The sequence below is a fragment of the Nicotiana tabacum genome, chromosome 8 (genome assembly GCF_000715075.1).
Source record: "Nicotiana tabacum cultivar K326 chromosome 8, ASM71507v2, whole genome shotgun sequence".
NCBI classification, from domain to species: Eukaryota; Viridiplantae; Streptophyta; class Magnoliopsida; order Solanales; family Solanaceae; genus Nicotiana; species Nicotiana tabacum.
Genome location: NC_134087.1, coordinates 203,146,648 through 203,164,130, shown reverse-complemented (window position 1 = coordinate 203,164,130; position 17,483 = coordinate 203,146,648). Strand labels below are relative to the sequence as shown.

The 17,483-nt window shown below is 36.1% G+C and overlaps 1 long non-coding RNA gene across 1 annotated transcript; it reads left to right on the top strand.

Annotated features, from left to right (window-relative positions):
- The first annotated feature begins 10,679 nt into the window (after positions 1 to 10,679).
- LOC107807941 (uncharacterized) lies at positions 10,680 to 17,271 on the top strand. Its single transcript, XR_001653033.2, has 2 exons — positions 10,680 to 11,646; positions 15,793 to 17,271. It is a non-coding gene; the product is annotated as an uncharacterized LOC107807941 (long non-coding RNA).
- Positions 17,272 to 17,483: the final 212 nt, after the last annotated feature.

Below are 17,483 nucleotides of genomic sequence, written 5' to 3'. Positions count from 1 at the left end.
AGGACATCATTTACATCAATTACTCACCTCAAACCAGCTATTTCTTTAATTCGCGACGCCTTTGCCCCCCAAATTGGCCTCTTCGTGCGTCGAATCTATCCAAAATCAGAGCGAATGTCACATTATGCTGTAGGAACAATACCCAATCGAAAATAACTAAAAAACACCAAAATCCCGAAATTTGGCAAAACCCGAGCCCCTGGACCACTTCTCGAAATTCAGAAAAATTAACATCAACGGATTCCTTATCTCTCCACGAGTCTATACATATAAAATTTACCAAAATCGGACATCAACTCGACCCTCAAATCTTCAAATCTTATTTTCATATCCCTAGGCCTAAATCCCCAATTTACTCCTCAAAAACATGTAATCTAGTCGGATTATTCGATGATAATTCAATATTATGGAGTAGAAATGATCACAAGTGACTTACCTCAAGATTTCCCATGATTTCTTGCTAAAAAATTGCCCCAAGCCGTGTTCTTTCACAAAACAAAAAGGTCAAAATGAGCAGAAAAACGCAGCAGCTTTAATAAATCCGATTCTGGTCGCTAAAGGACCCATTCCCGTCGCTAAAAGTCCCAAATCTGGTCGCTAAAGGTGCGCACCAGAATCTGCTGCACCAGCAATATTTATTTTCACTAAAAATGCTCTAACTCCACCATATGAACTCAGAATACTATGATTCTTGTTCCTATGAGTCACAAATAATGATACGAACATAGTCCTTCAATCGAAACTCAATTCGGAGCTCGTTTGCTCAGTGCAATATCCATTTCGCTCGTTAAACAATTAACAGATGTTTCGCGTCAAAATCCCAATCGCGACTTGATGAAATTAGACCAAACTTTCCAGATCAGTCCTATAATTCATTATCAAAATTCCGGAAGTCTCGAAATCAAATTTCAATCTCGAGAACTAAAAATGGACCTTTGGATCATTATGTGCTTATGCTCAAAACGACAAAAATCTTCCAAAACTTATCCGAGCCTCATGTGACCCCGACCAAACATGACAACACACCCAATAACATCATTCAAACTTTTTCCAATCAACAAAACACCTCAAACAACATCAAAACCATCAATTCACATCGAATTCAAGCCTAAGTTTTCCAAAAACTTCCGAAACACGCATTTGATCAAAAACCCGACCAAATCACCTCCGAATGACATGAAATTTTGCACACACATCCCAAATCACATAATGAAGCTACAAAAACTCTCAGAATTCCACTCCGACCCTTGGATCAAAATCTCACCTATCAACCGGAAATCGCTAAAATACTACTTTTGCCAATTCAAGCCAAATTCCACACCGGACCTCCAAAACCAATTCCGATCGCGCTCCTAAGTCATAAATTACCTAATGGAGCTAGACAAATCATAAAAAATTCCGATCCAAGATCATTTACACATAAGTCAATGTCCGGTTGACTTTTCCAAAACAAACCTTCCTTAAAGAGACTAAGTGTCCATTTCCTACTAAAACCAATCCAAATCAACTCGTTCACACCCAACACTGATAATGAAGCATAAAGAAATAGGAAATGGGGAAAACGGGGCGGTAACTCACGAGACGACTGGTCGGGTCGTCACATCCTCCCCAACTTAAACAAACGCTCGTCCTCGAGCGTACCCAGAGTTGTCCTAGAAGCCAACCAATAGCTGAACGACTTTACCAAGAATATACCCGTGGGTGATCCCACACTACCCCATCTCGCATAGGTCCGATAACACAACATAGCTGAAATTTCACAATCCATCTAGTCCATAAACCATAGAACCATACTACACCTTCCGAAATCATACACAAGATTAGAACCTCACATCTATATTCAGAATAAGCCCGAACCAGCTGTAATAACCGATACCTGTAACCTCAGGTGCAATTACATGATAGACCACATAACTCAAATGCTTGTAGTGATAACTTCTAATCACAGCAGTTGCACACAACACCCGAATACCGATAGAAAAACTCTTATCAACTAAAGTGTCATCTCAACACTTTTACATACTGCCAATGCTAACTAAATCACGCAGTAAGCCATAACCATTTTCCATATCAACCATTCATGAAGCCACTTCTCCTTTGGTAAATGATACATCAAATTTCTGAGCCGAAGCTCGATATTATCCTTCCAACATGCTGAAATCAAATCCGTTCGTATTCATAAATAATACCAATGATCTCTTCTAATCCAACACATTATTCTAGTGATATGACACATCAATACAGGTCTAAGCCACCACTCGCACAATACGCGCGCCAATAAGCAACAGTTCGAGCATACTCAATTCATAAAAATGACTCAAACGAAAAAGTTGTACCTCAAGCTCACCAGTACCACCACAACACAAGGCTGAGAACCCGTCTCATATCATAGAAATATAACACACGAATCTAACCCGGAAGGTCATATCTCCACATAGCTTCGCTGCCATGCGTGACCCTATCCAGACACTAGTTCACATAAGATGCCCCAAGTCACCATGCTCAAAATCATCAACCAAGAGCAATTTGATATCTAGTACCACCGGTGAATCACCATACCCACGGAGATGTATATAATACAATGCCATACCGGAAAACCTCACTATTGCGCCATCCGGTTACCCCAAAAAGGAAGAATACCTTAAAGAAAAGAGCCGCTTTGCAAGTTCCACAAGTACCACCCCAACAATATGCTATGGGCTCGTCAATCACAGTGGAACCAAGATATATGAATAGAACAATAATAATCGGCTCTTCTATAGCTCACATTGACATCAACCTCACGAGCAACTTAACTACCAATAACAAATCCACCTGGCACATTCACAGACCTCCAGTCCAAGCATATCATATAGAAGCAATCCAACAAGTACACATGTATATGCTAACTGAAACAAGATTCTCATTCTCCTTGACTGGAATAAATAACACTCTATATCGTAGGCACGAGCAAACTGCGCTGTCATAGCTCAAATTAGCAAGTTAACACAGAATTAGTAATTACCAAGTTTGTTATGGAATTTAGCATCTTGGAAATCTCAAGTATAGTCCAGATAGTTCTTAACAGAGTTACGAATACGAGAAACATTATACCTTAGCCCAATATCCCACTCTAGGCATATCATAGCCTACGTATCTTCCGAGCATGAATATTAGCTCGGTGCTTGCACACAGGTTCAACCCTCACATATATTCTCGCTCACAACGCATAGTTATCACCATCAATTAGCTCAACTAGTGCATCCAAAGAGTTTAGATAAGACACCCACCTCAAACATGCCACAATCCCGAAATAGTATATTTTTGAGAATTCCCCGTCTCCAAATTCCTAGATTACATAAATCACCGTAACTGATCACAACCTCAACACTCAATGACTGACACATCCCTCAAGTACGATCATTTCATGATAAGTATTCTCAAAATTTTCCTACAATACATAGCAAGATCGAAATATTGGCAGTCGATCAACCAAGTGGGTGTTGAAATACCAATAGACATTTGTTGGTAAAAATATAGTGTGCACCCTTCTAAGGTCTTACCGAGCAGTTATAACATTCATCTAAATACATGAAACTGACTATTCCATCCAGAACTCGTGACCTTCCCTTTAAGAATGAACTGCCACGTTGCACATGAAAATATTAATCATGTACCACACACCACGTCTATCATGCCATCTTGTTGCAAACACAAAATCTCATTAGAAATTTCTGGGCTATAGGAAAATTACATTCTAGCAGTTAGAAATCTTCTATTTGCTCCCATTTAGGAGGAGTTTGTAATATACAATATGTTCCGCACACCGGTAGAAGATATCCGGCTCGAACTATGGTAAAAACCATCAAGAAAACTTTCAAATATGCTCACACATACCCAAGTTATCAAAACGGAATTCCTCTGGCTTGACCAGGCCATGTAGGCCACCAACCCAAAAATATTGCCATCAAACATCTGTAAAGCATCACAATATACGGTATATGAATCTGAAGCTATATTACGTATTATAGATACCTTTTATGTTTTTATACAATGTATTTATGTATTTAAGTTGTTGTATTCATTAATACAACCAAAAAAATAGGCGTAAAAACTGGAATTCCAGCTAAGTTTGACATGTATTTAGCTGTATTCAAGCGGCATTAACGTTAAATACAGAAGGTTAAACTGGTTAAAAACGGAAGGAAATCAAATCACATGATATTCTCCTAATTTAACTCCACGAATTAAGGAAATCAAATCACATGATATTCTCCTAATTTAACTCCACGAACTAAGGAAATCAAATCACATGATATTTTCCTAATTTAACTCAACGAACTAAAACGATCCTTCATTAATCTGTATTTGAAAGATACATAATAAAGATTATAGCTGAACAAAGAGAAATACATATGAATAATACAGTTGAGTAGAATTGTATACAATTGAATACAACAAAATACAACTTAATTCATCTGAATAAAACACTTGAATACAACAAAATACAATTGAATACAACTGAATAAAACTCTCGAATGCAACAAAATACAACTAACTTGTGCTGAATAAAATAGTTAAATACAACTGATTAAAATTGAATACAAGAGAATACGCATAACTTTTTAATACATCTAAAATATATAAATTAATGCTACTGAATACATGTGAATACAGCTGAAAAATACATTCGAATACAACTGAATATAAATAGGCGATTTGGGCGATCTAGAGAGAGAAGCAGCCTGATGGCTTCGCCGGCCGGCGGCCAGCCATTAATTCCGGCTGGTCAGCCCCTTAACACATCTGCCCAACCTCCTACAATAACTACAAATAATCCCCAGCCCTCAAATCCCACAAACGAAGCCATGAATTACGCAAAAGCTGTGAACCCTACTTCAACGACCACTGCCAAGCAGAATCGAGCCGCTACAGTTGAACTAATTGCTCTTCGTCTATCAAAATCAACGAATTAAACTTACCCTAGGCGATTGTAATGGAGTGATAATGGAGGAGAAATAGAAAATTTGGGTGGGAGGAGAGGTATGAATTGTGGGTTGAGGGAGAAAGAGTAAAGTGTATGCAAAAAGAGAGAGAACGTGGTTAGTCAATTTTACTGTGATTATGTGAGAGAAAAGACTAAAAAGGAGAGAGAAAAATATTATTTAGCATATATGGTGCCTTAAACGTAGGATATAACTATAATTAGATATTTGGCTATAAAGTATAAAAGGTATCTATAGGATGTAATATTTTAAAATGGTATTTATTTAAAATAAATAGGGTACTAAGGTTTTCTATAGGGTGTAAAAATTCCTTTCATATAAGCACAAGTGCATGTACGTTCGCATGTCCATGAGTCCGTCTTATGTTTTACTGATTCTCGGAATTTAAGTAGTCAATTAATTCAATGATGTATAAATATTTAAGCAGAAAGGCAACTGTTAGAAACTTTTTATTTTGTGCCTCACACAATTGACGTTAGTTGTGAGAGGCCTTTTTTTTCTCACATATTTGTGGGCACAGAATTTTGTGGATCCACATGTATAAGATATGGGTCCACAAATATATGATATAAAAAGAGGTCTCACACAACTAGCGTCAGTTATGTAAGGCTCAAAATAAAATCACTCGCAACTGCTCTAGTACTTCTTCATTTTATTTATCTATAATCATAGTTCTATTGGCATGGAAACAAAAAGTGATGTGATTATGGGTGTGTTTGGTACGAAGAAAAATATTTTTAATTTTTTCATATTTTGTTGAATTAAATGTTTTGAAAAATATTTTCCTTATAAACTCATTTTCCTCCAATTTCTCTTTTTTTCCTTAAGAAAGGGTAGGCGTGTGCACTAATAATCTCCTGCTATGCATGGGGTTCGGGGAAGGGCCGGGCCATATTATCAAGAGAAAGGAAAATATTTTCCAAAACTCCTTTTCAACCTTCCCCATCCTCACCAACCCACCGAGGGACGAATTTACATGGACCCAAGCGATGTCATGGGACACCGCTTAATCGAAATTATTTATTATTTATATATATAAAAATAATAAGTAAAACCAAAATACAAGATACAATCATTAAATGTGACAATACTTGTATTGAAATAGCTCAATAGTCTAGTGGTTGACAACTTCAAGTTTGATATGAAAGGTCTAGGGTTCGATCTCCCTTAACTCTACAAAATATTTTTTGACTGTTACGGGCATGTTGCTAGAAATAGTGACACCGCTTATGAAAAATCTTGCGTACGCCACTGATTACCCACCCCACACCCACCAACCCAACCCCACCCCACTCCTTATCTCCAAAAAGGTTTTTTTTAACTTTCAGTTTTTTTTCCGTCACCACCCACCCTGCTACGCTCCACCCTCCCACCCAAAAAAAATTCTTTTTTTTTTACTTTTTTTGTAATTTGAAATTTCCGTTTTTTTTTTCGTTTTTCTGCACAATCCCCCCTCCCGGAAAAAAATATTTTTTTGTATATTTTCAGTTTTAGTTTTTTCATCTTACGGTTACAAGTTCAAAATTATACAAGTTCCAAAGTTATGAGTTTAGAGTTTTATGTGTTTGGAAGTTTACAGGTTTAGAATTTATAAAGTTTACAGGTTCGAAAGTTCGCGGTTTCGAAAGTTTATGAAAATTGTGGGTTCGAAAGGTTGTTGGTTCGAAAGTTTATGGTTTCATGTTTATTGTATCTAAATTGTTTATGAATACTCTTGAGAAGTTATTTTTCTTAATTTGCATACCAAACACTGAAAAATAAATAATATTACTACTTGTTTTTCAAAAAAATATTTTCTTGAAAAATATTTTCCGTTATACCAAACACACCCGATGTTTTATTTACGGTAAAAGGTCTGATATGTCCCTTTAATATTAACAATTATTTAAAAATATCCTTCGTTATACTATCGGGACATAAAATCCCTCACCGTTACAGTATTAAATAAAAATGCCCCTAATTAGACGGCATAGACACGTGACGTAACCTTAAAGCTGAAGAGAATCCGGTTCTTTTAATAACCCAACCCGCTCTGACCCACTAAATTGACCCACCCTTCTAAAACTAAAAACACGGCTTAGAACCTAACCTAAAAACACGGTTCTTAGTTCTTCTCTTTCACTCGCTCTAGAAGACTCCGTCCACAGAAGAAAAATTGTGAGATTTTCTCCGCAAATGAAGTAAAGGTAATATATTTCTCCATGAAAATGCTTCACTTTTCTTGTTTTAATTCTTTTTTGCTCAGATTTTTTATGTGTTTTCTATTATTATAGGGTTTTTCGCCTAGGGTTTTGATTTGTTGTGTTTTGTTGACATCCATATATTTATTTTTGTACTTTCAGTATTATATTCACATTTTTTGTCTGCTTCAAGTGTTTGCATGCTTTATTATTGATATGGTTCCGATGTGAAGTTATTTTTGGTCCCGACAAGATTTTGTTTTTGGTAGCTGGTTTAGGGTGTTTCTTCGTCCCAATATTCTGAGCTTTTTTTGTTGTTTAATAGGTAAATTTGTCCCTAATTTGTTACTTTTTGATTATAGTATTATGTGTGTAAGACCACATTCAATGAGTTTTTAGTTAATTTACTATGGAGTGGGCCTGAATCTGTACCTTTATGTGGTGTGGTCTTAAGATATGAACTTCTTCTTTATTTATTAAGTGATGTTGTCCCCATTTGTGTGACCTTTTGGTATTAAAGTATAATGTTAGTAGGACCACCTTCAATGGTGGTATGACATAGCTAAATGTGGTCTTTTATGTGTGAAGGGGGACCCCTACCCTTAGCTGATTTTTAAATTTAATTATTCTCTTTTTAGTTCTGCCATTTTATTGGTTTATTTATTCTTTGCTAACTTGACCTATTGGCTATATTTGTAGGTTATTGGAGATGGTGTTAGTAGATATAATATTCAATTATGGTGGTGATTGGGTTACACAGCCTGAGGTCTTATACACAAAGAAACTGGTACACACTTGGACAAGTTATGACTCAGACTTACTTTCATATATAGACATAGTGAATGAATATATAAATGAGCTAGGGTTTATAGGTGGGGTTAAGATCAAGACCTTAAATACAAAACATAATTGAGGTGTTGCTTATGATAACAATACAGTTTGATATGCGATGAATATATTGTTGTTAACATTTATGTTGTGGATGAATGTGAGCTCCCTATTCATGGTATCCCTAATATTGTACACCATAAAGAATCATACACCCACGAGGATGAGGCTGGTACTGACTATAGCTTAAGTGACTTAGAATCTGACTCTAGTTCTGAATCAGAAGGTTATGATTCTAAAGAATTGGAAACATTGAAAGTACAAAAAAAGAGAAAGATAACTGAAGAACTTAATGAGTACAAAGAGTTGTATAAGGGTATGATCTTTAAGGACATACCAGAAGCTAAAAAGTGCATGGAGTTGTATGCTTTGGCAAACAAGAAAATATTAGAGTTGTTGAAGAGTGACAAAATAAGACTTAGGTATAAATGTGATATATTTGGTTGTCCCTTTTTGTGTTTGATATCCAAAGTGAGGAATGGTGGAGTTAAGATCAAGACCTTAAATACAGAACATAGTTGTGGTGTTGCTTATGATAACAATACTGTTGATTTCAGTACTATTGCACAATATTTCAAGCTTAAATTACAGGATAATCCTAAGTCTAAGGTAAAGGAGATGATAGCAAATTTGAAGAGGGTTTTTGAACTAAATATTAGTCATGGAATGTGTAAGAGAGCAAAGAGAATGGTCTTGGAAAGCTTAGATGGTAGTTTTAGTGATGAGTATAACAAACTTGAAGCTTATGCAACTGAATTGAGAGATAGTAATCCAGGCAGTGATGTGGTTATAAACCTTTCAAAGAATGCACTTGAAGAAGGGAGAAGAAGATTCTTGAGGATGTATATTTGCTTTCAAGCTTTAAAGATGGGTTTCAAGCGAGGGTTGAGACTTTTTATTGGTCTAGATGGCACTTTCTTAAAGGGGAAAGCTAAGGGCCAACTACTAGTGGCTGTTGGACAAGATTCACAGAACCATTTCTACCCTTTGGCTTGGGCAGTTGTTGACAAAGAGACAAAGAATACATGAAATTGGTTCTTGCAGTTGCTTCAACATTCTCCAGACCTCAAGGATGGGGAAGGAATTACCTTCATGTCAGACATGCAAAAGGTATTCATATGTCAATCTATTTCTGTCTTTTTCTATTTTTGTCCTCAATTTCTGTCTTTTTCTATTTTTGTTCTAATTTTCCGTCTTTATCAATTTCTGTCCTTTTCTATTTATTTCTGGATTTTCTATTTATTTCTGTCCTATAGTGCTGTCCATGTTCTGTATTTAATTCTGTCTTTAATTCTGTCTTTTTGTTGTTTATGAAATAAAATTTAATTTTGTTCTGTCTTTTTTTTGTTTATGAAATATTCTAAGTGACTGTATGTTTTTGTAACTGGCATAGGAATTAATTGATGTTGTTAGAACTTTCCTTCCTCAATCACTACATAGATATTATGTTAGACATATTGAGGTCAACTGGTGCAAGATATACAATACTGGTGAAAGCAAAAAATTACTTTGGTGGTGTGCATGGTCAACTTATGAGAAGGAATTCAAGGACCAATTGAAGATTGAACCATCACAAGCAATGTAGCCACTTGAGTTGGTGAAGTTGGCTGGCAGGCCGAAAGTTAAGAGAGATAGGCAGAAGGATGAGGCCATTAAAAGGCAAGGATTGTGGTCACAATCAAGAAAAGGAAGAGTTATGACTTGTAGCAAATGTGGAGAGACAACCCACAATGCTAGGACTTGTGGACAGGTAAAATCTAATTTGAATATTTATTTAGCAACTTGGATTTGAAATTTGAACTTGAAATTTGAACTTATTTTATTTTTCTAACTTGGATTTTCTTTGAGCAACCAAAGGGAAAGGGAAAGGGAAAACAACAAACAAAGAAGCCAATAACTTTGATAGATGAAGAAACTGAAGAAGACATTAACTGTTCAGCCCCTCCAATCAGTCAACAAAGTCAAGACAATGACTTTAGGTTCATGCTTACACCTGGAGTTAGGAGTATTGGCCAATCAAGCAAGGATATGGAGATTGATCAATGTAGACATGTAATTTTTGACTCACTCATTAGAATTACCTTTAATAGTCCTAGTATTTTTAGGGTATTTATTGGAGTTTATTTCTATAGGATTTTACTTTATTACTAATTTTAATTCTATTTTTAAGGCACAAAAATTGAAAAATACAAAAATAATTTCATGTTTTATTTAGTTTAGGTTATTGATATTTTTATAGCAATATATTTTTGTTTTTACCATGATTTTCACTTTTATTTTTGAATATGATAGTTTATATAAAAAATGATATATAAAAATATAGTTTCATAGTATGACATATTTTACTTTAATTAATCATAATTAATTTTAAATTATTTTTATAAAGAAAATGTTTAAGATTTCTTAATTGGTAGATTTAAAAGGGTTAAAGTCCCAAATTATAGGCCCAATTCGGATGCTAAAAGAGGCCCATATCTGGGCAGCCCAATCCCATAACCCTTTCAACCCAACCATCCAAACCTTTAACCCGCCGGACTACCCAGTGACCCGCCCCATTTTCTTGGTAAATCCTAGCCCTTCACCCCTTTTTAATCCAATGGCCCTAATTAAACCTTAGCCCCATATAAAAGCTCCTGATAATATTTCCCAACCCTAAATCACTTCAACCAAACGGCGCCTGACCCTCCCCAACACACCTCTGCCCGCGCGCCTACTACCCCAAACTCGCCGGAACTCGTCCAAACCCGGCGAGTTAACTCATATGGTCCCCCCTCATCATTAGCATCTGATTTTAATGCGTTTTCTTCTCATCTCACGTGCTCTTCTCAATTTCTTTGAAGAATCCGAGCCATTCATAAATGGATGATAGTTAAATGGGAGCCATAAGATCGAGATCTTTGGATCCTAAGCGTTCATTTGCCTAAAACCCGTTTACACAAAAAAGGCTTTCGGATTTTTTGGGGATTTTCAGATTTTGGAGATAAAAATCGGTTTTCTCGGAAAAGAGGAGAAGAAGATTCGGGAGGGGATATATATTTGGAAGTTTTCAGACAGTCTTGAGGAGGAAAAAAGAAATCAGAAAATCGGGAAGGAGGAAGTTCTAGGGTTTTGATTTTGATTTCCAGATTTTTCTCTTCTAATTTTTGGTTTTCGTTTTCCATATATATATATATAATAATAAAAACAAAAAAAGGAGGAGTTCTTTCTAGTTTCACTTTTGCTTTTAAGTCAAAAAAGACAAAAAAAAAAAGAAGCGGTTTTCTTCTTTTGGATTTTTGATTCTTGGTTTTCCTTCTAGACCTCCGTTTTAGTTCATTCAAAATTTGTTCACTTGAATTTGAATTTCACTTCAAAAATCAGAAAACAAAAACTATATAGTGAGTAAAAAAGATTCTATTTTCTTCACTTCTATTTCGGATTCGCAATTCAACTATGGAGTTGAAGCTGTCTTTCGAGGTCTGCTCGAGGTCTGCTCGTGGTTCCTTTTACGTCTCGAATTTCAGTAGCGGATTTTTCTTTCAAGCTCATGCTTGGTTTTATGCTGATTGTACCATATTCGAACATCGAAGGATAATCGAAATTCCAGTTTTCAGGTTCATACCTCATCCTCTACTGCTTTTATGTGGATCCAAGTACTAAGTTAATCTAGTTTGAATGATTTACCTTCTATGCTTTGGATGTTCTGAGATTCCTTTACATGTTAAAGTATCTTTCAAGGTCAGATTTTTTTAGTTTAAGATGATCGAGTCATTGGCTGTGTTTTGTAAGTTTATCTCGTTTGCTTGCCAAGTCTAGTTTGAAGCTAATTTGAAGTTCTCTCTCTAGTGGTTTTTCATCTTTGTCGAACTGGTTCATCTGTTTGTGAATGGTAATCGAGTTTGATTCTGTTTGGTTTGGTATGCTTTGACCAAGGTCTAGATGGTTGTGTTACTGTCAAGTGGATCATGGCCCGCTGATGTGCTTTTCTTGATGTTGGAGCATAACCCTGTCCATATTTTAGTAGCTTGAAAAGTCAGTGATTCTAGATTGGGTTAATGGTTTTGTTTCTTCTACAATCACAACTTAATGCAAGGTTAACTCGTGTGCTTGGTTCATTCCTAAATTCTTGAGTCGGCACCCACTTAGCTTCACTTGTAGGCCACAAAATTTGATGTTCCTATCCACAAAAGTTCTGCCTAGGCAGTCTGGATGCGTCGACGTGAATCCTTCGTTATTATTCTTCAAGTTCGTCGTGTTTAAATGTCATTAGAAGGTATCATTGGTGTCATGAAGTTTGAGAGTTTTTGTGTCTTGAAATGAAAACTTGAGTTGAAGTCCTTCTCCTTTATTTTTGTCGACAATCATTTAGTGAAATGCCTTGTGAAGGTTCTATGATCTTTCTTAATTAACATTTGGATCAGCTAAAGGGCCCCAATGTCTTGTTAAATTGACGAATTGGTAGACTGTTACTTAGGTAAACTCTGTTAATCAGTGAATTTTCTGATGCCTAGTTTTACTTTTATTAGAAGTGTTCTTTGCGTTTAAAAATAGAAAGTTGAGGAATAAGGCAGTGATGTAAAGTCTGTCACGTATTGGCTCTTGAATTCATGTGTGCGGGGTTTGTTTGAGGTTGGATTAAATTGAAATCAGCACTTTAAAACTATCTGGTGTGGATTAGCTTAGTGGGTGGTGTAGGTTTTCAATTGTAGCATGGGTATTGTTATCATTTGATGTGTTCAAGCAAGTTCTGGGAAGTTTAAAAAAGAGAATAGGGGTTAGCTAAACTCTAAATGGCTTTCATCACATTCTGATTCATCTGAACATTCTTGCCCTTTTCGTTATTCTGCCTTGTCAATTGTGATCTCTTTCTTTTCTTCTAGGTGTTTTCTATGTTGAATATATGAATTATCTTGTATGATTGTTTGGTCGTGGGGATAGGGAAAAAACTAGCCTACTAGTGTTTAAACTTATTTGCATGCTAGGAATGGGCTTGGCCTAGCAAAAGGAAATCAATTGTAAAATATGAGTATGATTTAGAATTTTCATTTCTTTCATTTGCTTATTTTGTTACATTGTTCGTTAGGAGCATGTTTAGGCCGACCACACTTGGGTAGGCAAGCCTTAAGATTTTTGGTTAATTTTGAGGCGAGAGGTCGTTCCCTTAGTTAAATTTATCCGGGGAATGCCCCGAGGGATTTGTATATATTTTATTTCAGGGGTATGCCCCGAAGTGAATGTAATTGGAGGCCTTGGCGAACATCGTAGAAGAAATAGTGTAGAATTGAACTTTAATATTTTCTTTTATTTATTTTTATCTTTTTAGGTGGGGACGACCTCGAGCCTCTTTGTGTTTGTTTTCCTTTTATGTGTTATTACCTCAATTGAATAATTTAAAAGCCAACTAGATCGAGTACGCAATCGTAACCCTCACGGGATTTGGGGAGTGCCTAACACCTTCTCCCCGAGTCAAATGAACCCCCTTACCCAAATCTCTGGTGCGGAGTTGGTTTTATAGTCCAAGTGTTTTAAAAGGAAAATTATCTTTTTTTTTAAAAAAGGGTGACCTGGCACATCGAAATCAATGTCAAGTGGCGACTCAGTAATTTCCTTTTGCACAAAATTCCTGTCACTTTCTAATTGAAAACCCTTTTTAAGCTTTATAAATTCCTTTTATTTATTTAAGAGGGGTTAGTGAAGTTTGGTAAAAAAAAAGGGGTGCGACAATCAAGATGTTGTATTGAGGACAAGAGTGATATCAAAAGTCAATACAAGACTTAGATGAGACAGCAAGTGCCAATACCCACTGGTACAAGGTCAATCACCTTCACTGGTGATCACACTGGTGTGAGTGATCCATCAAACCTTCCATACTCACCACCATCTTTAAGCTGGAAAGGAAAATCTGTTATAACTGCAAATCAGTTAGAAAAACATTTGCAGTTAGAAAAACAAAGGCAACAGAGGATTGGAAAGCTTAGGCTAAGGAAAGGAACTTGATGACCAAATTGAACTTTTTTTGTGTTTTGATGGGATGTATTAACTGCAAACTTTGCTGCAAACTTGTTAATATTGGTACTGGATTTAGATGTCATATTATGACTTGGTTGTATAAGTTTTTGTTGTTATAATATGACATCCATTCATCCATTTGGTGATGTAACTACTGTGATAATAGTACTTAAATGCTTATTGACTAGTATTTATTCAGTGAATTGTCCCTTTTAAGTTTGCACAGTGTTGTAGTTTTGAATGTGCTGTAGTTTTGAATGTTATCTTTTGGTCTTAACAGTGTTGTAGACTGTAGTTTTGAAATGATCCAGGATTAGGTATTTACACATCAACTAGAATTCACAATAACTTGTCCCAGATAGTGCAGTAAAACTGTGTTGAAATTATCTTAACAGTGATATAGTTTTGAAATAATACAGGTTTATGTGTTTATTGACTAGAATTCACAATAAGTTATTCCAGATAGTGCAGTAAAACTGTATTGAAATGATACAATTTTTAAGTAACAATGCAACATGAAAAAGCATTACAAATCAGTAGGCCTTACATAAAGTAGAAATATTTTCATAACTTCATCACAACAACATTAAACTTCATAAAAAATACATTAAAGTAGGCACTATATTTTACACAATACATTTCAATAGGCACTATACATATCAGTAGGCACTACACATATCAGTAAGGCAACATAAACAATACCAACTACACATTTCAGTAGGCACTACACAATACATTTCATCAACTATATTTAACTTCATCAAACACGATAATTTGTTCACAATAACTTGTCCGAAATTGGTCTTAACAAATGCATTATTTCATCATTATTGCAGCAACAAAGCCAACAAACAGTGTAAACAATATCAAAACAAACATCTTCATCTTCAACAATTTCTCTTCCATCTCCCTTGCTTTATTCACTTCAATATTTTTTACAGCCTCTAATACATCAACCTTTTCCAGCAATTTGTCCCTTTCAACTTTGCACGTTTCCAACAACTGATTCAACATATTGATTGTCAGATTAGCAGCATCTAATTTGCACTGCAACTTGTTGATTTCTATCAACGCTCTGTCCAGGTAGGCTTCGTCTTGCCATTCCTAATATCCGCACGACTCATTCTAACAAAAATAACCAATTACGAAATTTTGTATCATACCTTCAAATTATGAATCGCAAGCAAAATTAAAATTTACTTCGGGTTTAGCACACTTAGAGAATCTCCTTCCAGGATTTTGAGCTGTGGTTGATTTGAAGTTTTTGGCAATCTCTCCACAATGGCACCTCCTATTTGATGTAGCAGTTGAATCGGACATGGAACCCACGTTTGAGACTGAATCTTGAGTTTTGGAATTACGATTTTTTAAGTAATACAGAGGAGACGAACCTTTGAGACTGAATCTTCAGTTTTGGATTTACTAATTTTGAGTAATAGAGAGAGGACGATTTTTCTCTATTAAGGGTGGGACAAAATTAGGGTTCTAAGCTGTGTTTTTAGTTTTAGAAGGGTGGGTCAATTTAGTGGGTCGGAGCGGGTTGGGTTATTAAAAGATCCGAATTCTCTTCAGCTTTAAGGTTACGCCACGTGTCTATGCCGTCTAATTAGGGGCATTTTTATTTAATAGTGTAACGGTGAGGGGTTTTATGTCCTGATAGTATAACGAGGAATATTTTTAAACAATTGTTAATAGTAAAGGGATATATCAAACCCTTTACCGTTTATTTAATCCCTTTTGTGACACTGCAGGAACAAGCTGATACTTTTGCATCTAAAGAAGTTGCAATATCCTTGGGGCTCGCCAACCAAACTTACCATGAGCCATCCTACATTCAGGTTCTCTCTGCTCAATTGAGTTGCTCGATAAAGCAATATCAATTGAGCACCAGTAGTATCGCGGTATCACAAAATGTGTGAAGAGGGAAATTGCATTTGGTTTATTTCCAGCACAACTTGGAAGATATGTGATTTATACTGTGATTGCAGTTTATTTTTCTTTGATGATCCTCCAAGAAAAGAAATTGAACATCAACTAAGGTCTAGGCAGTTTTTGGCTGATCCTTCTTCAGTAATTGAATGTCAGAGCATCTACAATCTTGGTACCCATGTCACGACGAATCTGAAAATTGACGGCAAGAGCATCAGAGTAAATATAATACACAGTTTTTTTCTTTCCTTTTTTTTGGGAGGGTGGGGGTGGGGAGGGGGATAGGCAGCAAACTCAGCATTTGTTACAAAATATGATACTCCGTTGATTGTAATTCTCAATACATGAAAATTCGATGTAAGCTATCAAATACTTAATCCAGAAACTGCTATTTTAACTTGTAAGGAAGGAAAAGGATTTCAAACGTTGCTATCAATGTAAATATGATGTAATTCTGTTGAAGGGTGTATTCTTTTACAACTATGACCACAGATTTTTTCGTCTAAAAGTTTTTACTTCTTTGATTATCGTAGAAGGTATCCTTGAGCTGGGTCTATCGGAAACAACCTCTCTACACTCAAGGCAGGGGTAAGGTCTGCGTACACACTACCCTTTTTAGATCCCACTCGTGGAATTATACCGGATTTGTTGTTGTTGTTGTTGATTATCGAAGAAGGTATGATTGTGGTTTATATAGGGGACTCATTAGTAACTATATGAATCAACTGCAAATGAAGTAACTATTACGAGACTGACTTGTAATAGTATTTGAGATATACTTATAAATCGAATTTCGAAAATGAAGTAACCGAGATGAGGATGTTAAGATGTATGTGCGGGCATACTAAACTGGATAAGATAAGGAATGAAGATATTCGGGAGAAGGTGGACGTTGCTCCCGTGGACAACAAGATGCGGGAAGCGAAGCTTAGGTGGTTTGGGCACGTGCGGAGGAGAACCATAGATTCCCCAGTTAGGAGGTGCGAGCGGTTGGCTTTGGCAGGTACCAGAAGAGGTGAGGGCGGCCTAAGAAGAATTGGGGCGAGGTGATCAGGCAAGACATGACGCGACTTCAGATTTCCGAGGAAATGGCTCTTGATAGGAACGTGTGGAGGTCGAGCATTAGGGTTGTAGGCTAGGGGGTAGTTCATAGTTTTTCCCTCTTTGTACTGGGTAGTCTGATAGAGTTTAACCTATGTCTGTTAGCGGTCTTTGTTTTCACACTATTTTATTGTTTTGCATATGATTGTATTATTGCACTCCCTTTCACTTATTTGGTGTATCTTAAGATATTATTATTATTTCTCTTGTTTCTTTTGTTGTTACAGATCTTTTCTTTCGTTTCTTTTCTGATAATATTGTCTTTTCTGTTGAGTCGAGGGTCTCCCGAAAACAGCCTCTCTACCTTTCCGGGGTAGGGATAAGGTCTGTGTACATCTTATCCTCCCCAGACCCCACTAATAAGATTTTACTGGGTATGTTATTGTTGTTGCTACTTATAAATAGCATATCA